Below are 22,749 nucleotides of genomic sequence, written 5' to 3'. Positions count from 1 at the left end.
TTGAGAAGGCTGCACCCCACCTTTGGTGCAGGAAGGGTTAATGTGTGCCTGAGGACTGTTTTTCTCTCTGAGCTTGGAAAACTCAAGTCTTCAGTGCCTATGGCCAAGCCAGTTCCTGTACAGTGTGCCCAATGGAACTAACTACAACATTAATTGGCTTCTTAAATACAGAGGAGTCTGCCTTTGGGGTTCCTAATGCCAGAGAGAGAAAAAACATGGTAAAACACCTAGAGTAACTTCAAACTGCCACAAATGGAAACAGACAAAAAATATGAGCTTAACACAACAGAAAAGTTATCTCATGTGTCTAACCTCCAGCTTGCCCCGCTGGGCTTCACTTGTATATGTACAAAGGACCCTCCGGGCATCCTCAGAGCCTGTGACCAGACCTTCCATCAAGAGAGCAGCCCACCTCAGGAATAGTGAGCTCCACTCTGCTAACAGCCTCCTGCCCGGGCTAAAAAATCTTCAGTCTAACTCTTCATTTTTAATATGAGAACTAAGAATAACCACACATTTAAGGAAACCTTACATGAGTAAAAGAGAAGCCCCAAGATGAGCAAAAAAGGTTATTTATGAGGAAAATAATTAATGCTGGATACAGAAAATAAAGTTAAAAGGAAGATACTTGAGAGGTAATGGGTAGGGGCCTACTAGAGTGAAGGGTAACAAGATGGCGACCAAGACGGTGGCGCACCATAAGCGAAAGATTGCTGAACTAAAGCACGAATATCTTGCTCGTGGTTTGGAGACCAAGGAAATGAAACAAGATGCCATCAAAAAGCTCCAGGCCTTTATTTATTTATTTATTTATTTATTTATTTATTTATTTATTTATTTATTTTTAGAAGGAGTCTCACTCTGTTACCCAGGCTGGAGTGCAGTGGTTCAATCTTGGCTCACCACAACCTCCGCCTCCTGGGTTCAAACAATTCTCCTGCCTCAGCCTCCGGAGTAGCTGGGACTACAAGCACGTGCCACCATGCCCGGCTAATTTTTGCATTTTTAGTAGAGATGGGGCTTCACTATGTTGGCCAGGCTCGTCTCAAACTCCTGACCTCATGATCCACCTGCCTTGGCCTCCCAAAGTGCTGGCTCCAGGCATATCTTTTAGGTCATGCTGAAGAAGAGGCAAATGAGGATGTACTGGGAGGTGAAACAGAGGAAGAAAAAACAAAGCCCCATAGAAATCCCTGTCAAAGAGGAAGAACTCCCTGAAAAAAAACTGTTGATGTGGAAGCAGAGAAGAAAGTGGTAAAAATTACATCTGAAATAGCACAGGCAGAGAGAATGCAGAAGAGGGCTGAATGAGTGCATGTACCTGGGAGCTTGTAAAGTAAGAAAACTGCCTGGGCAGCTGGGTTTGGGACTTCTCCAGTTCCAACAAAAGATCTGTCATCTGACAACAAACCTACGATGAACCTGGATAAGCTAAAGGAAAGAGCTCAAAGATTTGGTTTGAATGGCTCTTCAATCTCCAGAAAGTCTGAAGATGATGAGAAACTGAAAAGGAGGAAGGAGCGATTTGGGATTATCACCGGTTCAGCTGGAACCAGAAGGAACCACAGAGGATACAGAGGCAAAGAATAGGAACAGAGCCGCCTGTGAGATTGCCTGCTGAAAAGTTCCTGCTGCTTTCTGCTCTCCAGTGCTTTCCATTTCTCTGATTCTTCTCGGTCACAAATATACCTAAATGCACAGTCACATACCTACCTCCTGCCTTGCAATGAGGGCACATGTACCCCAGGTACACCTGGGAACTCTAGCAGCAATTTGACTTATTGCTGTTCCAACTTTAAGGCTGTCATGTTTTTGTTTTTGATTTTTTGCTTGTTAGTTAAAAAAAAAAAAAAATCTGAAAAGAGACAGGGGTAAAAAGAAGCTACTGAACCTACAACAGAAGCAGAGGCTACTAGAAAACAAAAACCACAAAACAAGTTACATGATTTTTAAAATAAAAATAAAAGTTTGTATGAGGACTGAATAGGAAAGACAGCACAAAATGAATTAATAAACTGAGCAATCAAAGCATTGCCCAGTTTTTAAACAAACAAAAAAATCATAAGACAAAGTTAAAAGGTATGCTGGATGATTACAGGCATAAAGTTCAATTAACAAAAGTTACAGAAGAAAGCAATGAAGAGGATGAAAGAGAAGAAACAAATACACAAAAGAAGACTAGACTAGACTAGAATAATAATGTCTTACAGCTGAAAAAAAAAAACTTGAGTATTGGAAAGGCACCAAAGTGTTGGAAAGAATAATGAAAAAGTGGCACTTCTATTCACATCTTGGTGAAATTTTTGGGTCGAAGATTAAATTTAAAAATGCTACAAATACTAGGAAAAAACTTAAGTAACATTCAACAGAACAGAAAAAGAAACTGCCAGCCAATAAACTTCTCATCCACATCACTAAATGCTGCTGGGCAAGAGAAAAGGGATTTGAACATGAAAGTCTAAACACAGCAAAAGATCAATTAAGTGTGATGGCAAAGTAAAATACCTGTTTAGTCGTGAAAAGATTAAAAAACGATTCCACTCATGTATGTGTCCCTTTTGAAAAATTTATCCCTTGAGCCAAAGTAAAGAAAGATATGCACGGATAAGGAAGAAAATTGATACAGCCATCAGAGAATATCAAATAAGTCAGTAAAATATTGATTGTAACTGATTTCTGATCACGGAAATGAAATGTATGCCACTAAGAAAGAATTCTTAAAGATAATATGAACCTAAAATGAAGCACCTGAGAGGTGATAGGAGCAGAGTTGTTTAAAAGGTGTATTGGGCCCAGCACAGTGGCTCATAGCTATAATTCCAGTGCTTTGGGAGGCCAAGGTGAGAGGACTGCTTGAGGCCAGGAGTTTGAGACCAGCCTGGGCAACATAGCAAGACTGTGTCTCTACAAAAAAAAAAAATTTAATGTAATAATGAGATAAAATAAAAAGTATGTTGATTTTGCTTTGTACGTAAGAAGAGTAATCAATAATGGTTAACTCCTGATATTGATAGAAAAGATAAGTTTATGCTTATTAAAAGTTCAAGGGTAACAATTACTAGGATAAAGATAGGATAGGATATAGAAATTAAAGAGCAACAATTTCCATAGTATGGTGTGCGGACACCTAGAGAAATCCCTTAGATACTTTCAAGGGTCTATGAGTTTAAAATTATCTCCCTAATAATACTGAGATATATGTGCCTTATTCCCTCTGTTGACATTTGTAGTAATGGTACAAAACTAACACTGGGTAAAAGTTCAAGCTTCTTACATGAATGAAGACAGTGGCATTAAACTATACTTGAGGTGTTATATTTTTATCGTCACATAAAATAAAAACAAAACAAGCAAACAAACAAGCAAATACATGCAGTTTCACTTGAGAATGTCCTTCATGAAGCAGTGTAGAATATTAATTGTATTAATCTCAAACTTTGGGTACCAACCTTTTTAATATTCTGTGTGACAAAGCAGGAAGTACATGTAAAGCACTTTGACTGCATACTGAAATACAGTGATTGCCTCAAGGAAAAGCACTCGTGCGATGCTTTGAATAGGAGTTGAAACTAGCTGCTTTTTTCAAGGGATTCCATTTTTACCTGAAAGAATGACATATTGACAAACTACGTGTTCAGACTTGAGTGTTTGGCTGATGTCTTCTCAAAAATAAACCAAGTGAGAGTCTATCACTTCACAGAAAACTGACAGTATTTGTTGCCAGTGGTAAAATTTGAGCTTTCAAGCAAAAAAAAAAAAAAAAAAAAAAAAAAAAAGAGAGAGAGAGAAAGAAGAAAATGTTTGGAAGCTTGCATTCACCACTACTGATAACTTTCTAGTACTTTATTTTCTGATGAGGTTAATGGGTATAATTTTTTGCTAATGTATCATGAAGCACATTAACATTTGGAAAAATCTGAATAACTCAGTCAGTGAATATTTCCAAATGCCAATGCGTGATGTTATAGAATCACACACAAGTATAAGGTCTATTCAAAGTGCAAAACAGGCCTACAGATTTTAATGTAACAGAGAAAGTTCAGTGTATGATTTCAGTTTCCACATTGCAATTAACCTTTAAAAACCCACTTTTGAATTTTGGTGAAATATCAAAGAATATCTAGTTATATGAAAATATATTTTCCTTTTCCAACTATCAGTGTGAAGCAGGATTCTCTAGCCAAAATAACATTTTGTAATAGATTGAATGAAGAGGCAGATGTGAGAATCCAGCAGTCATCTGCTAAGCCAGGCATTAAAGAAAGTTGCAAAAATGTAAAATAACACTACTCTTTCTCATTAAATTCATATGTTTTGAAAATTTTAGCCCAGGCGCGGTGGCTCACACCTATAATCCCAGCACTTTGGGAGGCCAAGGCAGGCAGATCACCTGAGGTTAGGAGTTCGAGGCCAGCCTCAACATGGAGAAACCCCATCTCTACTAAAAATACAAAATTAGCCAGGCGTGGTGGTGCATGCCTGCAATCCCAGCTACTTGGGAGGCTGAGGCAGAAGAATTGCTTGAACCTGGGAGGCGGAGGTTGCAGTGAGCCAAGATCGCACCATTGCACTCCAACCTGGGCAACAAGAGTGAAACTTCATCTCAAAAAAAGAAAAAGAAAAAAGAAAATTTTAGTTTAGGTTTTATTTTTTTGAAATAGAGTCTTGCTCTCTTGCCCAGCTGGAGTGCAGTGGCATGATCTCAGCTCACTGTAACCTCCACCTCCTGGGTTCAACCCATTCTGCCTCAGCCTCCCAAGTAGCTGGGACTACAGACATGTGCCACCACCCCCAGCTAATTTTTGGTAATTTTTGTAGAGATGGAATTTTACCATGTTGGCCAAGCTGATCTCAAACTCCTGACCTCAAGTGATCCACCCGCCTTGGCCTCCCAAGGTGCTGGGATTACAGGCACGAGCCACAACTGACCAGTTATGTTTCATTTCAAAAATGTTATTTCAAGCTGGGTGTGGTGGTACACACCTGGAATCCCAGCTACTTGGGAGGCTGAGGCATGAAGATGGCTCGAGTCCAGGAATTCAAGACCAGCCTGGGCATTATATCAAGATCTCATCTCAAAAAGAAAAAAAAAAAAAAAAAGGTTAAAAAGCATAATAATAAAATAAAACATTACATTAATATGCTTTATAACTATCATATGGTTTACAGTTATTATTTTAATTGAGGCATAAATAAGTATTTTTTTAAATTTACTATCTTTAAGTTTTCATATGATATATATCAGTAGATATAACCCACACAAATACAAGCTCTTCTGGGACTTCAATAATTTAAGAGTATTAAAGGATTCTGAGAACAAAAATTTGAGAAGCACTGCTCTAGAAAATAACCAGAGAAAAATAATGAAAAAAGATAGCCGGGTGTGGTGGCTCACGCCTGTAATTCCAGCACTTTGGGAGGCCGAGGTGGGCAGATCACCTGAGGTCAGGAGTTCGAGACCAGCCTGACCAACATGGTGAAACCCCGTCTCTGCTAAAAATACAAAATTAGCCAGGCATGGTGACGCATGCCTGTAATCCCAGCTACTCAGGAGGCTGAGGCAGGAGAATCGCTTGAACGTGGGAGGCGGAGGTTGCGGTGAGCCAAGATCGCACTAGTGTGCTCCAGCCTGGGCAACAAGAGCAAAACTCCATCTCAAAAAAAAAAGAATTATTGATCAATGCAACAAAAATAAACAAAAATAAAAATAATGATGTGGCATAGAAAAAATAAGACACTATATATCAGTAATTGTAATATGTGAAAATGGGTTAACGCTACCTTTAAAAAATAGATACTTTCAAACTGGATTTTTTTTTTTAAAGCCAGTATTATCTTTTAAGTACCCATGAGACATAAGAAAACTGACCTAATATCAGGCCACCAAGCAAGACTCTACCCATTTCAAAGAACTCTTATCATACAAACCAAATTCTCTGACCACAACATAGTGAAATTTTAAACAGCAAAGAAGATGAAATTTAAAGACTATATGTTTTTAAATTATAATATAGTTTTCTAAATATTCACAAGTCAAAGAACAGCCCTTAAAGGAAGTTTTTTAAATTAGAACTCCATGATAAAATACTATATGTTGTGGGATATAGATAAATCAGCACTTAGAGGCAAATTTCATACTTTAACTGCTTATGTTAGATGGGAATAAAGGCTAAAAAGTTAAAGAGCTAAGCATACAACATGTTAGAAAAAAAATAAAAGAATTAAGAACTTAGAAAGATGGATGTAATAAAGATAAAACAAATTAACGAAGTAAAGACTTGACAGAAAGGACAATTTAAGATGAAAGTTGGTTCTTTGAAATGGCAAAGAAAACTAACAAACTGGCAAAGATAATCAAATATTAGAAAAGAAAAGGAAGACAATTTTCGATGCAACAATTCTCTTTTGAAAAAAGAGAATTTTGTGAATCCCTTTATGCTAATAAACTTGAAAACAGACAAAATGGGAACATTTCTAGAAAAATATAAACAATCGAAAGTGACTCAATTATTTGGAAAGAGAAAAACAGTAATTTTTCAGTGCAGAAACCTGGCAGCTACTACCTTAACCAAGTGATGAAGGTACACCCTGAGAGAGGCACATCTTGAAGAGAAAACATCAGACAAACCCAAACGGTGGGGCATTCTATTAAGCACCTGGTGATTGATGATTATGGTAGCAACTGCATTAAAACAAACCAGTAAGTATATGAGTCAAAACAAATAAGGTTATGAACCAGAAGAAAACAAAAACAAGTAACTTTTGGAGGTGGGACTGTGAGTGATTTGTCTTTATTTAGTAGTTTTAAATATAGATAGATAGATAGATAGATAGATAGATAGATAGATAGATAGATAGACAGATAGATAGATAGAGCTTATGCAACTGAATATAAATGGAAGAGAAGGCTGGGCCAGTGGCTCACACCTGTAATTCTAACACTTTGAGAGGCCGAGGTGGGAGGATCGTTTGAGTCCAGGAATTCAAGACTAACCAGACAACATGGCAAAAACCCAACTTTACAAATAATAATTTAAAAAATTAGCCAGACATGGTGGTGCATGCTTGTAGTCCCAGCTACTTGGGAGGCTGAGGTGGGAGGATCACTTGAGGCCTGGAGATTGAGGCTGCAGTGAGCCGTGATTGTGCCACCACACTCCAGCCTGGGTGAAAGAGTGAGACTCCCACCCCCCTTAAAAAAAAAAAAAAAAAAACCTTTTCAGGGGATATAGAAGTATTGGACTGAAGAAACAAGCTGGAATGGGTGGTGCGGGGGAACTAATAAGTTTGGGTGTTTCCTCTCCATAGCAACCAGCATTCTTGATTTCCTCTCCTCTGCTTCATACATAAAAGCATGGTCACAGTCATCTTTATGCAGTTCCCTTCTCTAAGTCATGAGGTTTCTATTGTGTATCTTTCTGTCTTCACCTGTATGGGGGAAAAAAAAATCCCCTTTCATTCCTTGTAAGAATAATAGATTTTGGCTGAGTGCGGTGGCTTAAGTCTGTAATCCCAGCACTTTGGGAGGTCGAGGTGGGTAGATCACTTGAGGCCAGGAGTTTGAGACCAGCCTGGCAATGTGGTGAAACCCATCTCTACTAAAAATAAAAAAAATAAAAAAATTAGTGGGGCGTGGTGGCAGGTGCCTGTAATCCCAGCTACTCAGAAGGCTGAGACATGAGAATCACTTGAACTGGGGAGGCGGAGGTTGCAGTGAGCAGAGATTGCGCCACTGCACTCCAGCCTGGGTGACAGAGCAAGATTCCATCTTAAATAAAAAAAAAAGAAAGAAACAAAGAATAATAGTTTTCTACTTTGTGGTCCCAGTCAGTCTGTGACCAGAAGGACTATTTAAAAGAGAAATTAAAGTAAAAAAACAGCAAGTTATATTTCATGCAACTTCAATTCCAAAACAACTCAGATATAGATGCTTTATATATATATATACACACACACACACACACACTTATAGATGTTTTTTATATATATATATAAAATATATATCTCTCTCTATTTATAAACATACTTATATTTGTAAGGCTTGGCAATGACCTGAGGTACTCGTTTTTGTGTTTATGAATAGACCTGTAACACACAAGTGCTGAAAAGAAATCTTCATGATCATCCACTCCAAACTTCTCATTTTACAAATAGGAAAACTGAGGTCCAGAGAGATTACACCATTTCCCTGGGATTACGCAGTTATTTTTGTTAACATTGAAATAATTCAAGGACAAATTGCTGGAGGACACAAATCCACAGGCGATTGATTCCAGGCCCACAGACGCTCAAGTGTCTTGTATAACATTGCCTGGTATTTTAGGTATATAACCCATGCACATCCTACTATATACTTTAGATCACCTCTAGATTATTTATAATACCTAATACTATGTAAATGCTAGGAAAATAGCTGTTATATTGTTTTATTTTCATTTGTATTATTTTTGTTATTATTTTTATTGTTTTTTTTCTATCTTTGAAATACAGTTGGTTAGACCCACAGTTTTGGAACCTTGGATATGAAGAACCAACTGCATACTGTTGGCTAATCATTAGTGCTTTGCAAACATATAAGCACTCTTCCATGGGAACAAAGCTAAAATTATAAACAGCTTCCTGCCAAAGTTTTCTTCCTCCATTCACACCCCCTGCCCTAAATTTCCCACTCAGTTCATTGAACAAACCCTTTATTGAGTTCCTGCTGTACTACAGGCTCTGAGCTAGGTGCAGGAGGCAGTGTTGACCAAGCCAGACACAGTCTCTCCTATTAAGGAGCATTTCATCTATGAATTAATTAGTTCATGTAAGCTTATTACCAGTTTTCTCTAAAAGCTAACAAAAAATTACATTTTGAGAACTTTTTTTTATAGTCGGCCCTAATCCCTAGGTATATAAGTCCAAGTATAAAGATGTAATACAAAAATCATATCATGGAAGATATGTCTTGTTAAATAATGGAAGCACTGCTACTTAAAAGCAATGAAAGTTAAGACCACGTTCATTCCACAGGTCTTAACTGAGCACCTACTGTGAGCTGGTACTGCTTTGAGTACTGGGATATAGCAATGAAAAAGACAGACCCAGTCTCTGCCCGGGTGAAGCTCTGACAGAAGACTATACAATTGCAGATGTGACAAGTGTTAATGAAGAAAAGTACAGGGTGCTGCAAGAGAAAATGTCATGCGACCATGTGGTAGCCAGGAGCACCTCACAACACCTCTAACCACAGAAAGCATCAGGGGCCAAGGCTCCTGTTGCCCGTTGCTGAAATCTATCATTGCATTTGTGTGGAGGCCACACTTCACCGTGGGCTGCTTCCAGCCAGCGATCATGTGCGGTAGGACTACCAAAGCAGGAGCATTCTTGGGGAACAGGGACTCCTGTGATGGCTGGCTCTGACTCAAAGACCCTCAGCCTCACCCCATGGCCTTGCTGCATCTTCTTTAGACTGCACAGCAGGCCTGGAAACTTCTGCTCAACATTCCCTCCCTCTCTCCTTCACTCCAGGTCAGACTCACATTGTTGTCTGACAGCTCCCCCACTATGCCAGCTCCCTCCTTATATTTTTCTCGCAGGTGGTTCCCCTAATACAAGCATTGCATGTGTAATCCTATCTTAGATTATTCATCTTGAAGAACTCAGACTGATGGAGGATCTAATTTAGATTGAGATGGGGTGTTTAGGATGGGGTTACTGCGAAAGTATTCAAACGCAAATTGAGACTTGCAGAAGGAGGAGGGATTTCTCAAGGAAAAGAGGAAGGAATGTCATTACAGGAACAGCATGTGCAAGGTCCCTGAGGCAGGTTGGAACTTCTCCCAGTCGAAGAACTAAATGAAGGGCAGCATAGCTGGACGATAATGTTTCAAGAAGGAAGAGGGCAGTGTCTGATGAAACTTAAGAGATAATCAGAGGCCAGATTATGCCAGGATTTATAATTCACTTTTAGGATTTTACATTTTGTAAGTGCACAGGGTACTTATGTGAGGTCTTTAGGAAGGGAACATCTTGATCAACCTCTTTTCTGTTCAATCCATACACAGGGTGATCTTTTGAAAACACAAGATGTTCCCTTGTGACCTTTGAAAGATCACCCTGTCTGCTGCATGGGATTGAACAGAAAAGAGGTTGTAGGAGACCAACAAGGCAGTTACTGAAATGGCCCAGGAAGGATAAACTAAGGATTACTTTCTGCATAATGAGAAAAATCACCTTTATAAGGTCTTCCTTAAGATTCTGTAGCTCTTTTCTTTATTTCAAGGCAGTCAATATTTCCCGCCATTTTCTTTATTCAGATACCGTCTTAAATTTTACATCTTTGTGCAAGTGAGCATTATGTCTCACTCAATTTGTAACCTCACATACTATGTGAATCAGTCTATAATCTCCAAAATTGTGTAACAGAGATATTCTATGGGAAAAATGTTGGCCTCCATCTCTGTCTTTAAAGCTAAGAGAATAGATTAGAAACTTACTTTGCAGGAGTTCCACAAGAGAGTAATGGGAAAGTCTGTATAAAATCCATACAAAATATGTTGCTTACACAAGATATCCCTTCTAGAAAAGGAGATAGGGCAAATAAATTGACTTTATGATAAGTTTGATCTAAAATTAAAATGTTGGAAATAATAAAAGCCAATTAAACTTTGGTTTGCCTGATTAAAATTTAGATGGGCTTCTAAGGGAACTATTAGGAAAATAAGAACTAATTATCTGTTTTTCAATAGTTAGACAATAATCAGAAGCACTCAAGTCCTCTAGTCCTGGATCTGTGCTTGGATTTTAAAATATTCTCATTTTTAAATTGATTATTAGCAGTGAATAGAGGGGGGGAAAAGCCTTTTTATCTGTATATGCATATGTTACATGAATATGCATACACATATACATATATCTTCATATATACATACATATGTGTGTTTGCAATACACTTACGGTTAGGGTGGGGTGTGTGTGATGTGGATGAAGGTCATTTGTGTGTTAGCTTATTTAAATTAAACCTTTACTTGAGACGATTTAAATAAATTCCAGACAATTTTTTTTTAGTTGTTTCATATGCAATCATACAAAAAAAAAAAAAAAAAAGCTGAGCATGGTGACACACCTGTAATCCCAGCTTCTCTGGGGTGAGGCAGGAGGATTGCTTAAACCCAGGAGTCTGAGGCTGCAGTGAGCTGTGATTGCACCACTGGACTCCAGCCTGGGCAACAGCGTGAGATCCTTTAAAAAAAAAATCAAGTAATAAGTGATGAATATTTAATCTGATCTTGGATTTGCGAACAGTTATATAAACATAAAAACAGTGGAAGAATCAATGAAGGGCCAAGTACAGTGGCTCACACCTGTAATTCCAGCACTTTTGGGAAGCCAAGGTGGGAGGATTACTTGAGGCCAGGAGTTCAGGATCAGCGTGGGTGACATAGCAAGACCCTGTCTCTTAAAATTAAAAAAAAAAAAAAATCATTGAAGAAAAAGTGACAACTTTAACTACAAAACTTGAAACACCTAAAAATAAGTAGAGATTTCCAGTGAAAGGCATCAGAGTTAGGCTGTATTATAAACCCACTCTCCCATAAAACCTAATAAAAATGGACAGAAATTGTGTGTGTGTGTGTGTGTGTGTGTGTGTGTGCAGACATCTCAAAAATTTACCAACTGCACAACCCCACACCATACATTCCAACAGATGAGGCCAGTGAGGGAAATGGAAGATTTTCTTACCAATGTGCCTCACAAACAGCAGCACAGGAGACAGAAGTTAAATCAACAAATTACTTAGAGTGCTTGCTAATATCCTCCCAATATGGACAGAAGTCCAGAGGAGTAGACCACACCTTAGAACACTCTTTGAGATGTCATTACCTCCACTTTCAGACTTTAGCAGAGATGGAAAGAACTTGGGGGTCTTTGTAGTACGGGAGAAAAGAGAAGCAGCACAGAACGATCTCAAACATGCAGAGCTAACTCATGGGCTAGGAGTGAATCGTTCTGTTGAAAGGACGTTGATCAGTGCATAGAAAGAAAACATGTGGCATGGGTGATGAGCAGGGAGGCAATGGCAAAAATAGCTGAAGACTAGGCACTTGCAGAATCGTTGTATTATATTCTTGTAACCAAACACACCAGGAGAAGTCAAGTGGAGTTCCTCCAAGTGAGGAGGTGATCCTGTATGGGTACCACTCCTGGTACCCTGGAAATGGTTCCCCTTCCCTATACTAGGGATTTTATTTATTTTTTCCTTTCTTTGAGACAGGGTCTCACTCTGCTGCCCAGGCCGGAGTGCAGTGGCACAATCACGGCTCACTGCAGCCTCGATCTCCAGGTCCCAAGTGATTCTCCTACCTCAGACTCCCAAGTAGCTGGGATTACAGGTGCATGCACTGCCACGCCCGGCTAATTTTTTGCATTTTTTGTAGAAACGGAGTTTCGCCATGTTGACCAAGCTGGATTAATGATTTTCTAATAGGGAAAGTCACAAGGAGGTGGAGGATATCATCATTAGAGGCAGGGAAGTATGTGACATGGGGGGAGATTCACAGAAGAGTTCAGGAAAAGGCTGCTATACTGTTGATGAAGTGTCAGATCAGGAGGGTGAGCCGTGTTACAGTAGAGAAGAGTGTGTGGAGCCTGAAAACTCTAGAACTTCTAGAACCCTGCAGTTACATGGGCTCTCCTGCTGGCCATGTGATGTAGGGGGAATAAGCAGGGTGCTGGTGAGCTGTCTCTTCTACCTGGTGTCACTGCTGCATGAAAATGTGGCGTTCTCTCTCCCAGGTTCACTCATATCAAGCAGGTGCTAGCCAAGTAAGCCTGTTAGAAAGTCAGGTAGGGCTGCAAGAAGCATAAAGCCTTAAAGCTTTCTAGGAACTATAGCTGCTTAGTTACAACGTCTGTGATGCTTGCATCAAATGACTGCAAATGGACATGAAAGTCTGAAGAAAAAAACAAAGGTCAGTGTTGTACTTTTTATATTGTCTGATGCTCTATGAAAGCCTCATCTTGTCTGCATTGTCTCTGAGGAAAGCGAGAATTTTTTTAACTACAGACTCCCCAACAACTGTTAGAATATTGCCCAAGGAAAGTGTCCTGCAGAGCTGAATCAAATACAAAATGCAGCCTGATTTTGTTAGCAGAAAGAGTCCACTAGACTGAGAGCACAGCCCTTTGCACTGGTGGCCATTAGTGGCTTGCTTGGTGTTACTGTGGCAGCTGTCTGGACACTTTCCCTGCACTCTCTGTTGTCCTGGGGATGCTAGTCCATCCAGAGGGGTTAGGTTGAATGGAAGGAGACGTCCGTGAATCATCCCCAGCAGAGAATAGGAACTTAGCAAAACTGAAAACAAAATGGGAGATAAATGCAGTAAGACCCTTTGAAGGAGGGTAAACTGGGAAGGGGACAGGGAGAAGACTGCTGAAATCCCCAGATGAAGTTTCATAAGAATTTTCCACTGTGATTTATTGACGTGGCTCCAAAATCCCAGGTTCCCTTTACTTTTAGCCCTAGTGACTAAGAGAGGAAAATGGAAAGGGTAGATGTGAAGAGCCAAAGCGAGGGTCCTCAATAGAAGCAGAGGCGCCAGGACTCCATGATCAAGTAGAGGACTGACGTAGAACCCAAAGGCATCCCGCCACAGGAAGAGGATGATGCTGTCCTGCAGATACAGAGTGAACTTGATCCAGAACATTTAACCGAGGTATGGGGGCTTTTCCACACTGCCACACCTTCAAATGCCCAGGATTTTCACTGGCCTTAAAAGTCCATGCAAGTGGGTTTCAGATGGTAGCAATAAGTGAAGAAAGAATTGATTCATGCAAGTAGGTTGTGGCAGAGCCAAACCTTTATCTTCATGGTTGAAAGTGAATAGATAATACATAAAATCATAGATCAAGAAATAGCAGTATTTATTTCTGAGACACATAGAGGTAAACAAGAAGGAATAGGGTCTGGGTGTGGTGGCTCATGCCTGTAATCCCAGCACTTTGGGAGGCCAAGAGAGGAGGATCACCTGAGCTCATGAGTTTGAGACCAGCCAGAGCAACATAGTAAGACCCAGTCTTTACAAATTAGCTGGGCATGGTGGCGTGTGCCTGTAGTTCCAGCCACTTGGGAAGCTGAGGTGGGAGTGTCCCCTGGGTCTGGAAGATCAAGGTTGCAGTGAGCCATAATCACACCACTGCACTCCATCCAGCCTGGGCCACAGAGGGAGACCCTGTCTAAAAGGGAAAAAGAAAAAAAAAAGGAAAAGGAAAAGAAGTAAAAGGAAATCCAGTACAGTTGCTGGAGATCATAATCAGAGAGAAGAGTGGGAGAAACTGCTGTTTCTTTACAGATTGCTTTAAGTATTATTTGATATTTTAAACTAAATACACTTCTTTGATAAAAATTAAAATTATATTTTAAGAAAATACTATGTGGGTCATTTGCAACATGACTGCAGCCCAGAGGCACCCTGTAGTTGCCAGTTGTCAACCACTAAACCACCAGGTTTCTGGAGGGAGGCCGTAGGTAAATGGGCACCAGATCTCCTGAGAAGTAGGAGACCAAAACCCCATTTGGTCCCTTTTCAGGAAACAGGCAGTGAAGCGTGAGGTTAAATTCATAGACCACAGAGTCAGACCACAGGGTTCCAGTTCCATCTCTGATGCCTGTCAGCCCTGTGACCTCTGACAAGCTACTGAGCATACCTGTGCTCCCATTTCCTCATCAACCCTCACAGATGTGATTCAAGAATTGAGTTATCCGTGGACAGTGCTTAGAGGGACGCCTGTGACACACTATGCACGGTAACTATGTAAGAGCTTGATATTAACATTATTGTAAAGTGCAATATTCTTAAGCCGTCTTTGGTAGACTACAATGGCCCCAACACCAGTCAGCTGGCAAAAGACAGGAAGAGTTTGTAATGGGAAACTCACTAGAGAGGAAGGAGAGAGGACGGTCAAGCTGACCTCTTAGGTGCAATCCCCAGGCTTTCCTGGACACCTTATCTCCTTGATGCTGGAAATCACCCCCCATCCAACCTCTGCACTGTGGGCATGCCTCACGGGAGAAAGTCTTCCATGCGAAAACACTTAAGCTGCCTCTCATTGCAACATGAAAATGCAGTGCCCAGCATGCAACACGTCTTGGTTTTCGACATACTCTGAAGGGTGGAAAGAGCAGAAATGGCAGGAGAGACCCAGGCTTCCTGGTTCCATTTTACGTTTTTTTTTTTTCCTCACTATATTGTAACAAGGACAGAAACCCTGACTTAAGTAAACCTCTAGTTCCTGAACTTGTCAACAATGAGACAGGACCCTGGGAAGAAAGACATTCTCAGGCTGGGAGAGGGGAAGGGGATGTTGAACTGCTGAATATAAGCGTCATCAGACATTTTTTAAATTTGTAAGCGAAGCTGAGGAAGTGGGAAAAGTGATGACCACACTCCAACCTCATATATAATATTAATGTGTGTGTGTATGTGTGCGCACGCGCATGTGTGTGGAGAGAGACAAAGAGGGAGAAAGAGAGAGGGAGTTAAGTCTATTCTCTCTTTTCTACTGCAAGACCTCATTGCAGTGGTCCCTATAAGGAGGGAGGGAGAGAGGAAAGGAAGGGAGGGAGGGAGGGAGGGAGGGAGGGAGGGAGGAAGGAAGGAAGGAAGGAAGGAAGGAAGGAAGGAAGGAGGGAAGGAAGGAAGGAGAGAGAAGGGAGGAGAAGGGAGGAGAAGGGAGGAAGGGAGGAAGGGAGGAGGGAAGGAAGGGAGGAATGGGGAAAGGAAGGAAAGAAGAAAAAGAAAGGAAAGAAAGGGAAAGAAAGGAAAGGGAGAAGAAAAAAGGAAAAGAAGGAAGAAGAAGGAGGAAGAGAAGAAAGGAGGAAGGACAGAGAGTAGAGGAGGAAGGAGAGGAGGAGGAGAAAGAAAAGTGAGAATGAAAATGGAACTTAAAGGTTGAGACTTTTTCACTCAAACACAAACAGTCCCATCCTAACATTCTTCTGCCTAAACATCTCTAGAAATAAGTTACTACCTGAAAAAGCTCTTCATTCCACTGGCAGAAAGCTCGAGTTGTTAGGAAACTTTCACTTTGTGGCAGCCACTAGCGGGCACCTTGCAGCACTCCAGCTGCAGGGAGAGCAGCTGCCCACGGGCCCGGCTGCCGCCAAGCCTCCCACAAGCTGCTCCCAGCTAGAGGTTGTGCTGGCCCGGATTCCATGGCAGGTGGAGGACTCCTCTGATGCCCTGATGGCACAAAATAAAGCACTCCTAGGGCTTTGAGGAAGCTTTCTTAGACCGCTGGGTCTCCCCAGCCCTGGGGTTGGGCTTGCCTCAGAGTCTGGGGGCTCTCCTTGCCTTGCTGAGCTCCCCCACTCCATTCCGTCACAGGTGCATTCCCTTAGTAAGATCTTCGCATGTTTAACCTCATCATGGTGTCTGCTTCTTGGAGCATCTGGACTAACACATACATAAACTGAGACAAAATCTCTTTGTTTTCACCTGTTGGTCCCAGTTCTATCCCCAGGAATCACTGTATAAGTCTAATGTACTGTGGCTCCAGTTTTTCTAGCCAAGTATTCATAAAGGCACTGAACTGTCCTCTGTGTGTGCACATACGTGTGTGAGCGTGTAAATGTATGTGTATGTGTGTAAGAGTGGGACTGGGGTGAAGAGAATGGCAGGAGAGGTAAAATCTGATGAAGAAAGGGTGAGAAGACAGACCCAGTGAGATAAGGGAGACCAGAAGCTGATGACTTCCTGTAAAACATAAATGCTGAAACTTGGCCCTAGTGTGAAAGCCTCAGTAGATACACAAAGGGAGCATAGAAGACATTGAAAGGTTGGTCAAGGACTTTCATGGGCCCAGCAACCTTCAAGGAATAGATAATTTCAACATTGTTTGAATTGTTGGAGCACATAATAAAGCATGGAACGTTTCCCAGCTCATTATAATCGGCTGGTATAACACAGATATCCCCCGGCCGGGCGCGGTGGCTCAAGCCTGTAATCCCAGCACTTTGGGAGGCCGAGATGGGCGGATCACGAGGTCAGGAGATAGAGACCATCCTGGCTAACACGGTGAAACCCCGTCTCTACTAAAAAATACAAAAAAACTAGCCGGGCGAAGTGGCGGGCGCCTGTAGTCCCAGCTACTCGGGAAGCTGAGGCAGGAGAATGACGTAAACCCGGGAGGCGGAGCTTGCAGTGAGCTGAGATCTGGCCACTGCACTCCAGCCGGGGCGACAGAGCGAGACTCCGTCTCAAAAAAAAAAAAAAAAAAAAAAACACAGATATCAAAATGCACAACAGCGAGGCGCGATGGCTCACGTATATAATCCCAGCACTTTGGGAGGCCAAGGCGGGAAGATCACCTGAAATCAGGAGTTCAAGACCAGCCTGGCCAATATGATGAAAACCCTGTCTTTACTAAAAATACAAAAATTAGTCGGGCATGGTGGCAGGCGCCTGGAATCCCAGCTACTAGGGAGGCTGAGATGGGAGAATCATTTGAACCCAGGAGGCGGAGGTTGCAGTGAGCTGAGATTGAGCCAATGCACTCCAGCATAGGTGACAAGAGCAAAATTCCATCTCAAAAAAACAAAAACAAAAACAAACCAAAAAAAAGCCCAACGATAGCATGCACTCACATACACAGACACATACACACACCCAGGAAACAGGAGACTAGCGTCAGTTATAGTAACAACAATGAGAACGAACATTTACTGAGTATTTACCACGTCTCACAGACTGTTCTAAGGGTTATATACCTCACCCTAATGTTGGGAGGCAAGATCTTTCACTATTATCCCCTTCTTACAGTTGAGAAACTAAGAGAAATTAAGTAATTTACCCCAGGCCACAACCCCAGTAAGTAGTGGGATTGCGATGAATATAGACATAAAATCCTCAGAAAAATATTGATGAACTGAATCTATTATTTAAACAACTACCACAACAACAACATGACCCTGTAAAGCTTATCCCAGGAATGCAAAACTACTCAAAAAAGATTAGGAAATTTATTGATTGATATCATTATATTAAGAAAACAAAGGAAAAAACCCAATATAAAAATTATTAACAGCTGCAATAAACTGAATGTTTGTACACCCCTAAAATTCATATGTTGAAACACTATCCCTAATGTGATGGTATTTAGAGGTGGAGAGGCCAGAAAACTAGCCAGCTAAGAAGAGGGCCTTCACCAGAGCCCTTCCATGTTGGCACCCGGATCTCAGACCTTTAGCCTATGAAACGGTGAGACATCAGTTTCTATTGTTTATAAGCCACCCAATACTTTGCTGTGGCAGTCTGATTGCACTAAGACAACAGCCAAGAAACCAACAGCACCATTACGCTCAACAGTGAAACTCTGAAAGCATCCTCTGCCAATCCTGACCAGTGTAATAAAAGAGAAAGATTTAAGAAATCAAAACACAGCCTGACCAACATGGTGAAACCCCTTCTCTACTAAAAATACAAAAATTAGCCAGGCATCACCTGTAATCCCAGCTACTCGGGTGGCTGAGGCCAGAGAATTGCTTGAATCCAGGAGGCGGAGGTTGCAGTGAGCTCAGATCGTGCCACTGCACTCCGGCCTGGATGACAGAGTGAGACAGTGTCTCAAAATATAAATTAAATAAAATAAAATATATTTAATAAGCAAAGATACCTCTTAAAATAGTACCAAAAAGATAATATGCTTTTGGATAAACTTTTAAAAATAAATATAATAAAAGTACAAGTTCTAATGAAAAAATGTTTTAATGATACTGAGGAACATCAAAGATGATTTAAATAAATAGAGCAAAACATTTGTTTTTATAGGAATGCATGATGTTAATAAGATATCAACTCTATACTAAAGTTACTCATAAAATTTAATGAATCCCTTCCCTTCTCCTCACTCCCAAATCAGGTTTTCTTAAGAACTACAGAAGCTGATTCCAGTTTACATTAAAAAAAAAAAAAGCCAAAGTAACCAGAGATTTTTTTTTAAAGTAGACTAATTAGATGGCACAACATTTCCAGATATTAGAACATTGTATAAACTTAAATAAATAGTTGCTTCATAGGCATAAATAGATCAGTGTAACACACTGAAGAGTTAAAAAATAGTCCTAAATATACAAAGGAACTTAATCTATAATAAAGGCTGGATTTCAGACAAGTGAGGGAAATATTAAGTATCGCTTAATAAATGGCATTGGTACAATAGTTTGGCCATCTAGAAAAACAATTATATAAAAACTTCACCTCATTTCTTCATTGAATAAATTCCAGGTGGATCAAAGCTTTTAGTGAAAATGTGAAACCATAAAAGAATAAAATAAATAGAATGATAGAATAAAATTTAGGAGACATTTGTGTGGGGGAAAAGGTTGTCTATGTTTAATTTTAGAGCAGAGAAAGCCTTCCTAAGCAAGGCATAAAACCTAGACGTCATTAAAAAAAAATAAAATAAAAAAAAAACAAGATGAGGCTGGGCACGGTGCCTCATGCCTATAATCCCAGTACTCTGGAAGGCCAAGGCAGTGGGTGGATCACAAGGTAAGGAGTTCGAGACCAGCCTGGCCAACATGGCAAACCCCATCTCCATTAAAAATACAAAAATTAGCCAAGTGTGGTGGCACATGCCTGTAATCCTAGCTACTCAGGAGCCTAAGGCATCACTTGAGGAATTGCTTGAACCCAGGAGACGGAGGTTGAAAAAGACTGATAAGATGCACTGCTGGGATGGTAAGCAACAGTAAGCATATTTGACCATTATTGATTGGATTCTAAATTAAAGTAGCATTTTTGGAGAGCAGTCTATAAAAGGCTTCAATATGCATAGTCTTTGCCCCAAAGGTTCCACTTCTATGAATTTGTCCTTCAGTCACTTGTATATTCATTCTATGAAATATCATGCAACCAAAAAAATGAAGTGACTGTATTATTGATACAGAACTATCAAAATCATAAAACAACATGTATAAAATTATTTTTGTAAATAATAAGACAAGTGAAAAAAAAATTTTTTTTCTTTTTTTTGGAGACAGAGTCTTGCACCGTCACCCAGGCTGGAGTGCAGTGGCACAAACTCCGCTCACTGCAACCTACACCTCCCAGGTTCAAGCAATTCTCTTGCCTCAGCCTCCTGAGTGGCTGGGATTACAGGCACGCACCACCACGCCTGGCTAATTTTTTGTATTTTTAGTAGAGACAGGGTTTCACCATGTTGGCCAGGCTGGTCTCAAACTCCTGGTCTCAAGTAATCCGCCTGCCTCAGCCTCCCAAAGTACTGGGATTACAGGCATGAGCCCGGTCGACAAATGAAAAATTCTAAAACTCTCAAATGCATGTGCATTTATATGTGGTACAATGCCTAGAAAAACATCTGGAAGAATATCCACAAAAATTGTAAAAGTTCTATTAAAAGTGGTAGGAAAGAAGTATAAATGGGAAGTTTATCTTTTTTCTCACTAAATTGATAGTTAATTGTGTAATAACTTTTTTTTAGTATTTGTAAATTTTAAGCTAAGAAATTCTACTTATAGAAATTCATTCTAGGAAATGATCTAAAAATCTTTTTTGTCTTCGCTCACTGGTCCTTAATTCAGGAATATAAAAATCTTGAAAGATTTTATGCCTAAGGATTTTTATAGAATTATGACTTTATAATAGTGAAAACTCTAGCAACAACCTACATGTAACCTAAATGTAAGTCAATGATAATAAATCTACAGTATATAATGCTCTGCTGACATTAAAATATTTACTGAAAAAGTCATAAAACTCATGGACAAATACTTATAGAGTTAGTTTGCAAAAAGTTAAAAATACGGCTAGGTGCAGTGGCTCATGCCTGTAATCCCACCACTTTGGGCGGCAGAGGTGGGCCAAACACTTGAGCCCAGGAGTTCGAGACCAGCCTGGGCAACATGGCAAAACCCCATCTTTACAAAAAATACAAAATTCAACTGGGCATGGTGGTGTGAGTCTGTAGTTCTAGTTACAGCTACTCAGGAGGTTGAGGTGGGAAGATCATCTGGGCCTGGGAGGCCAAGGCTGCAGTGAGCTGAAATCGCACCACTGCACTCCACTCTAGGCAACAGAGTGAGACCCTGTCTCAAAATAAATAAATAAATAAATATACGCAATATAACTAATTACTTGAAGATTACCCTTCATTTACATAAGTACTTTATAGGTTTTATGGAGGAGAACCATTATTTGTTGCTTGCAAGTGATTGACTTCCTAATCAAGCAATTCTTAAATTTACAGCTTCAAGAACATTAAAAAAAAAAAAAAAGTAGGAGAAAATATAGCTTGGATCACATGAAATCCTAGATAATCTAAGAATGTATTTAAAATAATGAGTTTAACCTTCTACTAGAATTAAGTATATTCTTCCCCTTAATCAGCAGCCAAACTAATTAAGCTGAATTTTTCTGTTCATGCCCTCTCTGCAAGATTTGTAGAGGAAAAATATATATTTTTTTATATGTATACATTTTTTTTATATATACACATATATATATATCTATAAGGTTAACCATAAGAGGAAAATTGAAGAAAATAGCCTCAATAATTCACAGACTGGATAATGAGTTCCTGATTAATGCAGCTGGCTCTAATGCCATCAACACTTTTAAGACAAATTCTTAATTGCCCTACATGTTTTAATGTTGTATCTCAGTTTAGAAAAGTACCAAATTACTTCCATAAATTGCCATTTTCCACAGATGTTACCTTTAACGTTATAAGCAACATGCATGTGACAGATGTTTTAACCCACAGCTCTAGGAAAGTTTATATAAAGTTTACTTGCAGAGCCCTGGAGCCTTATCTTTGAAAAGTGACTTCATTTTAAATAGCCCTACTATTTAGATAAACAACCAAAGTGTTTCCTAACCACTAATAGGCCAAAAAAAAAGAAAAAATATACCCCCCCACACACACACCCCCAAAAAAAAACAGGAAAAAAGAAAAGAAAAAAAAAACAAACAGGGAAGGGATGAAAGCCTGACCAAACCTGAGAAATGAAAAATAGTGGCAGACCTTTGAAATCGAAATAAAGCACAAAACTTGAAGACTCACACTATCTTGCCTCATTCTGGACCTGCCTCCACATTTCCCACAACTTAATTATTGAAGACTGGAAGGTAAATGTGCAATTGCTTTTTTCCCCTAAATTATGTTCTTTCTAATTACAGTCTTAAACCTTGACCTAATAGTCTGTCTCATCTCTGGGGTTTCCGCGTTTAGCTCGGTACCCAGCTTTGCGTCTGGCTATAGGCACTCAATAAATCACATAGTCAAATAGGCTTATGTGGTGGCCACTCATTTATTGTCGTTTGGATGTATTCATCCTGAACTCACCCTTGACTAGGTTCTTTGAATTTGTGGTCATTGATCAGGGGACTTGAAATGCTGATCTGAGTCACTGCTTTCATTGGCAAAGGAATGAGGGCTGTGAATTAGGGATTGTTCTCAGACCCAGTGACGAAGAGATCATGGCTCCACACTCTGCTAACAAACTCTTTTTTACTGACTGTAAATGCTCTATAGCTGAACTCTGTACAAAACCCTAAGCACTTTCAAGATCTCAAAATACTCTCTATATATTTAAAGCAAACAAAGATAAAGCTCTCCTGTGATCAAAAAAACCACCTGAGTAAATGGAAAGAAATGCAATTCTAAACAAGTTACCATTTTTAACCTACCAAATTGGCAAAGACTAAAGAGAGGATTATAATATGCATTGTCAGAGACGGAATGTGG

At 40.0% G+C, this 22,749-nt stretch overlaps 1 protein-coding gene and 1 pseudogene across 10 annotated transcripts in view; one reads left to right on the top strand and one right to left on the bottom strand.

Annotated features, from left to right (window-relative positions):
* GRHL2 (grainyhead like transcription factor 2) overlaps positions 1-22,749 on the bottom strand; it is a 184,709-nt gene that overhangs the window by 146,100 nt on the left and 15,860 nt on the right. The gene's annotated exons all lie outside the window — the stretch shown is intronic.
* LOC135964549 (SAP domain-containing ribonucleoprotein-like) lies at positions 149-2,964 on the top strand (annotated as a pseudogene).

This window comes from Macaca fascicularis, chromosome 8, assembly GCF_037993035.2.
Source record: "Macaca fascicularis isolate 582-1 chromosome 8, T2T-MFA8v1.1".
NCBI classification, from domain to species: Eukaryota; Metazoa; Chordata; class Mammalia; order Primates; family Cercopithecidae; genus Macaca; species Macaca fascicularis.
Note: the sequence above shows the minus strand (reverse complement) of the source record. Positions and strands in the feature narration are given on the sequence as shown.